The 13,575-nt window shown below is 40.3% G+C and overlaps 1 long non-coding RNA gene and 1 pseudogene across 1 annotated transcript in view; both read left to right on the forward strand.

The window, feature by feature from the left end:
• LOC147580990 (uncharacterized) overlaps positions 1-13,575 on the forward strand; it is a 49,339-nt gene that overhangs the window by 12,165 nt on the left and 23,599 nt on the right. Inside the window, exon 2 of the long non-coding RNA XR_015251300.1 lies at positions 10,947-11,033. This is a non-coding gene — a long non-coding RNA (uncharacterized LOC147580990). The remainder of the gene's footprint in view (positions 1-10,946; positions 11,034-13,575) is intronic.
• LOC147580991 (dihydrofolate reductase pseudogene) lies at positions 4,552-6,935 on the forward strand (annotated as a pseudogene).

Here is a 13,575-nt window from a genome sequence, read left to right on the forward strand (position 1 = left end):
TCAAAATGGATTAAAGACATAAATGTGAGACCTTAAATCATAAAAATCCTAGAAGAGAATACAGGCAGTAATTTTTCTGACATAGGCCATGACAATAATTTTCTGGATAGGGCTCCTGAAGCCAGGAAAACAAAAACAAAAATAAACTGTTGGGACTACATCAAAATAAAAAGCTTCTGCACAGCAAAGGAAACAAATAGAAAAACTAAAAGGCAATCTACTGAATGGGAGAAGATATTTGCAAAGGATATATCTTAAAAAAGGGTTAGTACCCAAAATATATAAAAAACTGATACAACTCAACACCCAAAAAATAAATAATCCTATTAAAAACTGGGCAGAAGACATCAACATTTATCCAAAGAAGACATCCAGGTGGCTAACAGACACATGAAAATATGCTCATCATCACTCATCATCAGGGAAATGAAAATCAAAACCACAATGAGATATTGCCTCATACCTGTCAGAATGGCTAACATAAAAAACACAAGAAACAACATATGTTGGTGAGGATGTGGAGAAAAAGAAACACTTTTGCACTGTTGGTGGGGATGTAAACTGGTGCAACCATTATGGAAAACAGTATGGAGTTTCCTCAAAAAAGTTAGAAACAGAATTACCGTATGATTCGATAATCACACTACTGGATATTTACCCCCAAAATACAGAAACATTAACCCAAAAGGATACATGGCACCCCTTTGATTATTGCAGAATTATCTACAATAGCCAAATTATGGAACCAGCCCAAGTGTCCATTGATAGATTAATGGATAAAGAAGAAGCGGTACATATAAACAATGGAATATTATTCAGCCACAAAAAGGAATGAATCTTGCCATTTGCAATAGAATGGATGGAGCTAGAGGGCATAATGCTAAGTGAAAGTCAGTCAGAGAAAGACAAATACCACATGATTTCACTCATATGTGGAATTTAAGAAACAAAACCAATGAACAGGGAAAATGAGAGAGAGAGAGAGGGAGGGAGAGAGAGAGAGAGAGAGAGAGAGAGAGAGAGAGAAACCAAGACACAAACTCCTAACTACAGAGAACAAAGAAGTGGTTAACGGAGGGGAGGTGGGCAGGAGGATGGGTGAAATAGGTGAAGGGGATTAAAGAGTACACTTATGATGAGCACTGAGAAATATATAGAGTTGTTGAATCAGTTTTGTACGCCTGAAACAAATACAACACTATTATTAACAATACTGGACTTAAAATGAAAAAACTTAATAAAGGAAATAATAAAATGGTGCCAAGGGGCTTCCAGGTTTCCCAACTCTTCAGAGAACACATAGTTCCCAGGGACTCTTGGTATTATCATGGTACAAACTGAGTACTCACCAAACACATAACGTCACCCTGGACTTTCTCTATGAACTCACAGCCCAAAGCCTTGCCTGGGAGACCTTGTTCCTGTGGGCTTCCAATTTTCCCTTCTCCCAGGGTAAATTGGAAGTGATCTAAATGAAGGGAGGGCAAATCAAACAGCAGAATCACAACCTACAACTTGAGTGGGCTGATGTTATACATGGAAGCCCCTAGAAGTGTGGCTAAAACCATTAACTTTTTTTAGTGTATGTTCTTATGTAGGGTTTTTAATATGTTAAAACCTTATGTAGGGTTCAAACCTTATGTAGGGTTCAAACCTTATGTAGGGTTTAACATGTTAAAACCTTATGTAGGGTTTAATACATATGTTAATATGTAGGGTTTTATGTAGGGTTGGTTTCCATACAACACCCAGTGCTCATCCCAACAGGTGCCCTCCTCAATGTCCACCCCCCACCCTCCCAGCCTCCCACCCCCCATCAACCCTCAGTTTATTCTCAGTATTACTCTGCCTTATAGAGGCAGAAGACCCCTTGAGGCAGTCAGAAGGAAGGAACTGAGGAGAAGCCCAGGCCAGCACCTCAGGGGCCCCTATGCTCTGCTAATTTCTTCAAACCCATCTAAGTCATCCTCCAGTGCCTGGGATTGATGGGGTTGCCAGAATCTTCTGGGTGGGGTGTCTTGATCCCAGACCAGGACTTATTTAGAGCCCTTGGTTCCCCATGGGCTCTGGCCTGTTTTTCTCTCTTTTGAGGAACTCTCTGATCCTCTACCCCCACTTCCCCCCATTGTCCACATGTGGGGTTGTTAAGTGCTGATGAGCATGGGGGACTTTGTGCTTATGGGATCTTCTGGGGGCCCTGGGCTGGGCCCCAGTTCCAAACTGGAGGCTTGACAAGTGGATCATCTCCACTATCTTGCTCAGTATTTCTCACATAGAATTGCATGACAATGGGCAGCCGGTGTGGGGCTGACATGCTGATTTTGAGTTATTCAAATTGTTTCTATAGATAAGTCCCTGGCAAGAAATTTGTTCCTCCTCTCTACCCCCTTACCCTTGAGGCAGCCCTGGAGAAGACAAGTAGAGGGAAAGAGGAATGAATGGAAAACTGGCAAAATGAGGGTGGCAATTTAATAAAAGGCCTGAGAGAAACCAGGAAACCCACCTGAGAAGATTCTGGGGAATGTCTATGGTCAGGTGTCTAAGAATTTTGTATATGCTAACTTGTTCAATCCTCACAACAATCCTAGGAGGTAGGAACTATGGCCACCCCAATTTACAAAAGAGGGGGAAAGAAGAAGGAAAGAAGGAAGGAAGGAAGGAAGGAAGGAAGGAAGGAAGGGAGGAAGGAAAGTCCAGAGAAATTAGGTACCACCTAAAATTACACAGGAGCTAGAAAGTGGTAGAGACGGCTTTTAGTCATTAGGGTTGACTCCAGAGTCTATGGTCCAAAACACTTGGCTATTTGTGACTAATGTGGATTCTTAATTTATTAACTGCGTAGCATGTGATATAACCACTTCCATTGCCCCCCAACTTTCCAGTAAACTTTATAAGTGACTGGTTATGTTTTAAATTTTGCTTTGTTTAGAAACCAGTAAAAAGGCTATTTCTTGTTTAGATATATAAAGTAAAGAGGAAGGAATGTCTGGGCAGCAGTGAACATGTGACCATAAGACTTTCTGGAGTTCAAACCAATCTTTGGGAAGGTGTATATATCAGTCATAATACCAACAGGGAAAGCCAACAACCTCATAGGGTTTAACTGAGAGTTTAATGAAGAAACTCTGGGGGGACAGAATTAAGGGAACCAGCAAAGGAGGGTGGAGCACCAAGGGACTAGCCATAGACAGAAGCTTTTATATGCTTTGTCCTTAAGGGGCAAAGGGAGGTAACTGTGTTATCAAGTCTTGAGAGAGCTTGGAACCTTGGAAGGTAGATCACCTACCCAGAGCTATGACTACAGAATGAAGAACCATGGACACAGGAAAGAAGCAGAGACAGTAAATATCTCCTCCTCTTTCTCTTTCCAACCTCTGATATCCCGCATATGTTTCCACTGGTCAAACCCAACCCAGAAGCCAGAAGGCAAAGGGACCCTGATGATGCAAACTAAGGGTCAGCATCTGGGGGGGCCTCAGATGGTTAAGCATCTGACACTTTTTCTCCCCCAGTGCTTATTTATTTTTGAGAGAGAGAGAAAGAAATAAAGAGTACGAGTGGGGAGGGGAAGAGAGAGAGGGAGACACAGAATCCGAAGCAGGCTCTAGGTTTTGAGCTGTCAGCACAGAGCCTGAGGTGAGGCTCGAACACATGAACCTGACCCGAAGATTATGACCTGAGCCGAAGTTGGATGCTTAATCAATTGAGTCACCCAGGTGCCCCAAGCGTCTGACTCTTGATTTTGGCTCAGGTCATAATCTCATGGTTCGTGGGTTCGAACCCCACGTAGGGCTCCGTGCTGACAGTGCAGAGCCTGCTTGGGATTCTCCCTCTCCTCTCTCTCTTCCCCTCCCCTGCACTCGCTCACTGTCTTTCTTTCTCAAAATAAATAAGTAGATAAAATTAAAAAAAAATAAAGGTCAGCCTCTGAAGACACAGAGGAGGCAGAGAAAGATGAAGGAGAAGCAAACATAAAATTATAGCACTGCGATTGGAACTTTCATAAGCTCTGGAAGTACTGGAAGTGTGTGTGTGTGTGTGTGTGTGTGTGTGTGTGTGTGTGTGTGTAGAAGACACTAGTTTGGGTTTGGGTTCAGGCTCTAAGCTGAGCTTCAGTTGTTCCTAGATTTCACCAAAAGTCCAGATATGTACTAGGAAAATTGAAGTCTGTAAAGGCATATGCTTGGACTTCCCAGGAGCCTGGGTACATCTCGAGGTCTCTCTATGACTGAGAATAGCCTTCTGCACTTGTCTGAGTCAGTGTGAAGGTCCCAGGGCTTGGCCTGAACAATCTGGCTTCCTGAGGCTAATGGTCACCTCTCTTGACTAGCCCACTGGACTAGCCCACTGTCAGAGGGGCTCATTCTATTCAGATGTCAGTGATACTGATGAGTGAGGCATCCACAGACTACTTCTGAGTGTCAGAGAAAGTATTCAGAACATTGCACAGCTCATGTAAGAGAGACTACTTTATGATTTATTATTTAAAAAAATTATATAATGTCATCTGCACTCAACATGCTATGTAAGTGACACATGATTCTCATTTGATTGGTTATTTTAGGTGAAACCTTCATTAGAAATAGTGGTTGCTTTCATGTTTCATTAATCTTAAGACAGAGGACTTTTAGGCAAGGGGTAATGATCTTTCAGAATAAGTTTCTCCTATATAGGCTTTCATTTATTATCTTGAAAGTCCAACAAGGTCCACTTGTTTGGACTTGAAGTAATGTCATTTGACATTGGAATTGCTACCCCTTAGAATAAGATTATACTGATCACAGTAAAATGTGACTCCCATCTCATAGTTTTCTCTCTACCTTGTAAACCTGAAAATTGGAATAGGAACAAGAGTTGACAGTTTTTAGGAAGCAAATTGTTGTTAGTGCCTAACAACTCATTTGCAACAATTTATTCTAGCAGAAAATGTCAGGTGTGTGTTGGCCATCCTGTTACTGGAGCCAGCGATGATTTATTTGCTCCTTGACAATGGAAAAATGAGGGATTTAGAAGGTCAGGGACAACATATTGATGTGGATTTTGTAGGGTAGGGTTACTCCACACTCCAGCAGTAGTATTGGAGTCCTGTGGCTTTGCTGAAACCTTCTAGCGCTTTTCGCTAACCCACGTAAGTGGGTTTTTCATCTGATCTTTGCTTCTACTTGATACAGTAAAAAACAAACAAACAAACAAACAAAAAACCCACAAACCATAATGTGGCTAATACAATGTTCATGATTAGGTTGCATAAGGTGATGCCGTGATATGATCTCTGAGATTACCTTTGAAATGTTTGAAGTGTCATTTTGTTCTTACCTTTTTCAGAGGAGTGTTGGCCCTTTAGGCTAGGGATTTCTTGCCCCCCCCTTTTTTATTTAATCTTTTTGTTTTTCAGTGCTCCTCATCATCTTGGCCTTGGCTATGTGGTTATTTCAAGGCCACTGTCATCCAAATGCTACTCAGTGAAGTGATGCAGCCTCTTAGTGTTGGATTCCAGGCCCAAAGCCCTCCCAGAGGACAGGGAGGGGGTGCAGAGTAGCCCAGAGAGGCTACAAGAGAGAGAAGAGGACCTTGTTCTGAAATGCCATCCCATTAAAACTGTCCATGTGAAGGATAAATTCCAGCAAATATACCTTTTGATGCTTTGCTGAACTTCTAAGATCTGAAGGCAAGTTCTAAGGGCAAAAATCTTAAACATAAAAAAACCAGAAACACATAGAAGTAGGGCTAACCTTGAGACTCTCCCAGCTCCCCACACAGCCAAGATACCCGGAGACGTCACATTCTCAGTGAAATGAAGGGGTAGGCTGGGAAAAAAAATCTGCCTGCCAGCAAAAGTCACCACCAAAACAAAAACAAAAGCAAAAGCAAAAAACACAAACAAACAAACAAAACAACTGTTGGTGGGGAAAAAAAAGACAATAACAATTTCTTCTCTAAAGACCTCTAGTCAGAGGCCTGCCTTTTTGAAGATCTGGGATTCCAATCCACACTACCCACTTAGTCAGGGACACCCCAAACCTAGAAATGAAGTGACCCCAGGTTAGTGGCAGCCCTGGCACACCCTCTCTGGAGAGAATTACCCTTAGTCAAGTTCCCACAAGTTCCCACAGGTTTTCAAAACCTAAGCTTATAATAAAAAGATTACTAGGTGCTTTAAGAAACCATATATACCATGAGTGAGACTCACCAGAACCACAAAACAAAACAAAACCAAGAAAAACAAACACCAGTTCAAGACCCTGGTAAGATCTCAGATATTAAAAATTTCATGCCAAGCTCCGCCGGGATTCCCAGTGCTGTGAGCAAGCTCTGTGGTGTTCACAGCATCTGTCATGGTTCGTCCGCTAAACTGTATCGTCGCTGTGTCCCAGAACATGGGCATCGGCAAGAATGGGGACTTGCCCTGGCCGCCGCTCAGGAATGAATTCAAGTATTTCCAAAGAATGACCACAACCTCATCAGTAGAAGGTAAACAGAATTTGGTGATTATGGGTAGGAAGACATGGTTCTCTATTCCCAAGAAGAATCAACCTTTAAAGGACAGAATTAATATAGTTCTCAGTAGAGAACCTCCAGGAACCTCCACAAGGAACTCATTTTCTTGCTAAAAATCTGGATGATGCCTTAAAACTTATTGAGCAACCAGAATTAGCACATAAAGTGGACATGGTTTGGGTAGTGGGAGGCAGTTCTGTTTATAAGGAAGCCATGAACAGGCCAGGCCATCTTAGACTACTTGTGACAAGGCTTATGCAGGAATTTGAAAGTGACACATTTTTTCCATAAGTTGATTTGGAGAAATATAAACTTCTCCCAGAATACCCAGGTGTTCTTTCTGATATCCAGGAGGAGAAAGTCATCAAATACAAATTTGAAGTGTATGAGAAGAACAATTAATGTGAAGGTGTTTTCTGGTTTATTTCAAGTTAGTTGTTACCCCTCCCCTCCAATTATATATATTTTTAATATTAGAAAAAAAGACTTTTGTGACTTGAGGTCAACGGGTAATTATTTCTTTAAAAAATGTTTTTTTTTAACATTTATTTATTTTTGAGAGACAGAGAGAGACAGAGCATGAGTAGGGGAGGGGCAGAGAGAGAGGGAGACACAGAATTCGAAGCAGGCTCCAGGCTCTGAGCTGTCAGCACAGAGCCCGATGCGGGGCTCAAGCTTACGAACCACGAGATCATGACCTGAGCCGAAGTTGGACGCTCAACAGACTGAGCCACCCAGGCGCCCCAATGGGTAATTATTTCTAAGCAATGAGATTTTGTAAGTTAATGCTAATTAGACTATAGTTAAGATTAGTTTTAACTAGACCATATCAGATAACCATTTGTGAAACCTTTTTTTGCTATAGCTGTATGATGCCCATCAAGGACCAGCACCTGCCTACAGTAGCGTATCTTTCAAAAACCCAAGTGAAAAAATTCCCTGAGAGCATGAGTTGAAACCAGGACCTATAGAGATAGAACTAGACAGACTTGTCCAAAGGTCAGACATGGGTTATAAACAAAGATAAAACTCAGATATTAAAAGAAAATTAAATCAAAATAGGGACTTTGAATTCTCTATGCATTTCACTCTTTTCAAAAAAGGTTCTGTTCATTCAGGCAATCATTAAGTTGAGGGAACTCTGGTATATTCCACTGGGATAGTAAGGAGGCAGGTAGGACACTGCCTTTTTGAAGGTTAAAAGAAAAGGTCTGAGACCTCTAAAAACTCTGTCTCTGATCTTCTGTGAGATTCCATGGATGTTACAATGATAGAAGAATAAATTGTTCTCTACAAAAAAGAGTGACTTAAAACAAGCATATGGCTAAAATTAGAAACTGAAAAGGTAATGAACTGAAACTAGATAATGCTAGAAACCAAAATTATGAAGTTGGAAACAAAATTAAACTTCACTGAATTAAAAAGTGAAAATTAAAACATGTTTTCCTATCAAGTTAGCAAAGATTTGGATTGTTTAGTAACCAAAGAAAGAGGATTTTTTGCCTTGTAAATTAATACAACTTTTTTAGAGTTTAAGTTAACAATATCGATTAAAATTAAAATTATTCTGGGTTTGGACCCAGAGCTGAGCTTCCACTTCTAAATACTAATCCTGAACAACAAAGAGATAGACCTAAGGGGAAAAAAAAAAGATTTCAGATATTAAAATTATCAGATATAGAACATAAAATAATTTTTAGATGCATATTTATTTATTTTGAGAAACAGAGAGAGAGAGAGAGCATGCATGCACATTCATGTGAGTGAGCGGGGAGGGGAAGGGACAGAGAGAAAGGGAGAGAGAGAGAATCTGAAGCCGACTCCCTGATGTCAGTGCAGAACCTGATGAGGGGCTCAATCCACAACCAACCGTGAGATCATGACCTGAGCCAAAATCAAGAATCAGACACTTAACCGACTGAGCCACCCAAGACACTCCTAGAACATAGAATAATTATCCATGAAATGCACACTTACAGAGAGGTTACATATTTTTACTATCACATTTTAAAATAACCGTTTTCTAATTAAAAAGATAGAACTAAAATACTGGACAGTGAACAGTCAGTCAACATTATCAACTGAGAAAGAGTGATTCAAAGTACAAAATTTCAGGATTCCTGTCATTTTTGGAAGCAGAATCCATATTTTATTTTATTTGAAGCTTTGCTAAATTATATATATATAATTTTAAAGGTAACCACCAAAAGAATAAAAAAATAGAACGTATAATGTACAAATAGTAGAATGGAAAGAAATAATCTGAAAGACATCAGGAGAAAAAAAGAAACATGAAAAGAATAACAATGAGACCACAAAAGAAGATGAAAGGAATAAATACAAATTTATCAATAATTATAATGAATGTATATAGTAGTCCCCCTTTACCCATGACTTTGTTTTCTAAGGTTGCAGTTACCCACAGTCAAGTGTGGTCCAGAAGTAGAGGATCCTTCTTCTGACTTATTGTCAGAAGGCCAGCAGTAACGTAATGCTACATCACAGTGCCTGCGTCATTCACCTCATGTCATCGCATCACATGGGCTTATTGTCATCTCACATCATCACAAGAAGGGTGAGAGGCACCTGGCTGGTCAGTCAGTGGAGCATGTGATCTCAGGGTTGTAAGTTTGAGCCCCATGTTGGGTAGAGGTTACTTAAAACTAAAATTTTTAAAAGAAAAAGAAGAAGGGTGAGAATAAGACAATAAGATATTTTGAGAGAGAGAGACACCACATTCACATGACTTTTACTACAGTGTATTGTCATATTTTTTCTATTTTATTAATTATTCATCTCTCACTGTGCCTAATTTATAAATTAAACATTATCATAAGTATGTATGTACAGGAAAAAAACAGTATCTATAGGGTTTGGTACTATCTGCGGTTTCAGTCACCTGGGGGTCTTAGAATGTCTCCCTTTGGTTAAGGGAGGACTAGTGTACCAATTTTTTTTTTTAACGTTGAAAAGAAAGTTTCTTATTGTAAAAGTGCTTTCACCCTCCCTGTGTGTGGCCTTGGAGCTGCCCCACCCTTTTTCCCATCACTGCTCCTACCACCACCTTTCACCCCACAGATGGTGGGTGGTTCAGGACAGTGGTGGCTTTCTCCTGTCACCCCTTGGCAGTCCCTTAAGGACCAACTCGTGACCTCAAGATGCCTTACCTGAGTCAGCCATTCAGCAGTGTCTGAGATACTCATCTTGGTGGTAAGTTACAGTGGCAGATGTTTCTCTGTTATAGCATCTCTTAGAATGCTTGTTTCTGATGCTAACTCTGCATTCAACATGAAAAGGAAACGTGTCTCTGAAGGTAACAAGGGACGCTGAGGCATGCAACCTTTGTTTCTAAGGAGGAGATTATCTGGGGGGGGGGGTGCAGAACAACCAGCAGAACACCCAAAGGATGCAAAAAGTCCTTCAAAATCTGGGAGCAGCTCTCACTCTGGAACAGATAATAAAAATGAAAGTAAATCTTTAAAAAAGAAAAAAAAAAAACGGAAGGACTTAATGTTGGCTATCCAGAAAGTCAGGAAAAATGATATATTAAAAATTTTTTAAATACTTATTTATTTTGAGAGAGAGACAGACAGACAGACAGAGCACGAGCAGGGGAGGGGCAGAGAGAGAGGGAGACACGGAATCCAAAGCAGGCTCCAGGCTCTGAGCTGTCAGCACAGAGCTCAACACCCACTAACGGTAAGATTGTGACCTGATCTGAAGTCAGACACTTAACCAACTGAGCCACCCAGGAGCCCCAAAAGGAGATAATTTTTGAATGACATTTTGTCCTAAGTCTGCTAAAGAAAAAAAATAAGAGAGAACTAATATTCTGGTGGAACAGCAAGGCCCCGGGCATTTAGAAAAATATTCCCAGAGCATTTACATGGATTTTAAGACCATAACAAAACAAAACAAAAAAACCCCACAATGCTTTGCTTTTTTTTCTTTTAACTCTTACTTAAGATACTTCTAATATATAACCTTATCCAAGGTTAAAGCATGAATGAGAAGTACAGCCCATCCCATTTTAATGAATTCACCCTGGTTCCCAGAGATCTCAGCCATCACCCAGGTGTCTACTTGATATAGAACTAGGCTGCCACCAAGTGGCGGACCATGGTTGTTCCTGCTCTGTCTTCCAGGAAGTATAACTGATTTTGTGTTTCCAGGGCGTGACCTTTGGCAATTTCCTCTCTTTTGAAGTCAAGTCCAAATCTAAAATCACACTTTAAGTGTCCCAAACCGCTTTTGCTGGTTGATTTTTTCCACCAAATAAATAGGCGTTGGAGCTCGCTGGGGCCCTACTCCTAACTTCTTGAGAAAGGGGTTCAGAACAGTCCAACATCCAGTTAACCATCAGATTAGTTGAGAGTTTCATTTGTAAAGTAAATTCAACTCAGACTGTCTTACACCCAAAATCTGAATTTATTTTCTCCTGTAACTAGGAAGTCTGGCTTTGGAACTGGTCTCAAAGACCCCCCAGCACCCAAGGCATGTGTGGTGTAGGACACAACTGGGAGTCACAGAGCAAGGTTTGTTTTGCTGTTCCCTTGCACTCACGCTCAGCATCCCCACTGATTCAGAAGTCGCCTTTCCTCAAGAAAGGATCAGGATTGTTATAGCAAGAAAGCAAAGAGGAAATATAGTGCTTATCTTTTCAATTTCTAAACATATTTAACAATTTTCCATAACACAGATTTTTGAAAGAAAGCTTTGGCTCTGCAAAAACAGAGAGTTCTGAGAGAAGAAAGACTTACCGAGAATCAAAAGAGCTAAACTCTAAAGGAATCAGGGGGCAGGGGATATGCCTTGACCAGTAGGTAGAAGAGGAAATAGTTGGCCCTGGTCCTGCAGACCAAATTAGGATTGCCCAGATGTGGAGTTTGAAAGAGGAAGAGATGGAGTATGATCTAGAGGGAAGCTGGTGATCCTATGAATGGAGGAGTGCACCTGGGGGGGGATTTTCCCAAGAGGCTCTGGGGTCAGCACTGGGGTACTGCCCAGCAGCATTTGAGATTAAATACCTCGTTTGAATCTCCCACTGAAATTTAAAAAAATACATATTTTAAACAATCTTCTTAAAAGCATTGATGACCTGGAAAAAATGTAAAGAGTATTGAGGATAAAAGCTATCATAGAAACATGAAGTGATGAGAACACAGATGTTGTTCTTCCGAAAGGAGTAAATGTGAGTTTTGAGTTTTAAAGGACTTGCTAAGGGGCACCTGGGTGGCTCAGTTGGTTGAGCATCCTCACTCTTGATCTCAGGTCAGGTCTTGATCTTAGGGTCATGAGGTCAAGCCCCACATTGGGTTCCATGCTGGGTATAGAGGACCTACCAGTTCCAGAGTACAAGAAAAAAAAAGCCCCATAAAATAGGAGACATCACCCTGGGTTCTGTAAACAGAACCTTCCATCACCAGCTTCATAATTTTTTGGGCCCCATGCAAAATGAAAATGTGGGGGTCCTCATTCAAAATTATTAAGAATTTTAAGACAGTAACAGCAGAGCATTAAACTAAGTAAGGGGCTCTTCTGAGCTCACTGTCCTATGCAACCCTTTGTGGAAGGGTGAACTAAATGTAAGCCCAACTCCCACCAACCCCAGCAGACTGCCTTTCTAAACAGTCACAACACAGCCTTCGTGTGAGTTTGTAACTGAAATTCGGACTGTCTGGGTCATCCCAAAATACCTCCAGCCAGGAATTTACTGTAAGGGAGACTTGGGTTGGTAATCCCACAGGGCACTGGACAGAATCCAAGACAAATCCTGCTTGATAGAATCCAACTTCAATCCAAAGACTAAATCAATCTCCTTATTTCCAGATCCAAGTAAAACAGTTCACAGCTACAAATCATATACTACACAAGGAAGCAAGCTACCATGAACAAGAACCAACAGAAATAAGAAAATTGTAAAACAAACAAACAAACAAACAAAACAGAGCTACAAAACACCGAACATTAAAAGGCAATGTTTTTTTAATTTAAATTAAATTAAATTAAATTAAATTAAATTAAATTAAATTAAATTAAATTAAATTAAATTAAATATGTAGTGTCCCGATGTGCCACTCCACTACAGTTTGGCAAGATATTACCATGGGAGGAAACTGGGTAAACAATGCATGGGATCTCTTTGCATTATTCCTCACAACTACATGAGAATCTGCAATTATCACAACATAAAAAGTGTAATAAAATTTTGAGGAAAAACTAGATAATATGAAAAGTGAATAGGATAATTAAAAGGATGAACAAGTAAAAATTTTAAAGTAGGTAGAATTGAAAAGAAAGAAAGAAAGAAAGAAAGAAAGAAAGAAAGAAAGAAAGAAAGAAAGAAAAGAAATGAACCAAAAAAGAAAAGAAAAGAAAAAGAATTAGTTAACTAGAAGAATCTTCCAAAGAAATTTTACGAACGCAGCTCAGAGAGAAAAAGAGACGGAAAAAGCTGACACGTTAAGAAATGAGTGGGGCAGAGTGAGTAGATCTAACATGTCGAATTAGAATTCTCCATGAAGAGGAGAAGGTCAGAATAGGAGAGAGGAAATACTTAAGGAGATGACAGCTGAGAATTTTCCACAATTGGTGAAGGACACTAATCCACACCAAACGTCATAATAAAAATAAACGACAAAACAGCCATGGTGAAGACAGGATTACTTCCAAAGGAACAAAATCAGACCAGTGACTTGTTGACAACTCATTTAGAACCTTCCCACATGCATTGAAAACCTTTCAATAATTTCCCATCAGTTTCTGGGTAGAGGCTAAAATATTTTGCATGGTCTACAATGCCATACGTCAACAGTCTTCTTTAGGAGCCACTGTCACTTCAGCAATCTGTGCTCCACGGTTTTCTTCCAATTTCTGGTATAACTGCCATATTCCCTCCTGACTGGAAACTTCAGACATTGTGTCACTGTCTGAATCACCCACTCCCTCCCTCCTTCACAACTGTTTCTCACCCTGCAGGACTCTGATAAAACATCTTTTCCTTAGGAAGTGCAGCACACAGTTGTTGAATCTGTGTTTGTTTTTTGTTTTACAACCCAACATCTGAGCTCCACCTCA

The sequence above is a fragment of the Puma concolor genome, chromosome B2 (genome assembly GCF_028749965.1).
Source record: "Puma concolor isolate L17-30 chromosome B2, mPumCon1.1.hap2, whole genome shotgun sequence".
Classification (NCBI taxonomy): domain Eukaryota; kingdom Metazoa; phylum Chordata; class Mammalia; order Carnivora; family Felidae; genus Puma; species Puma concolor.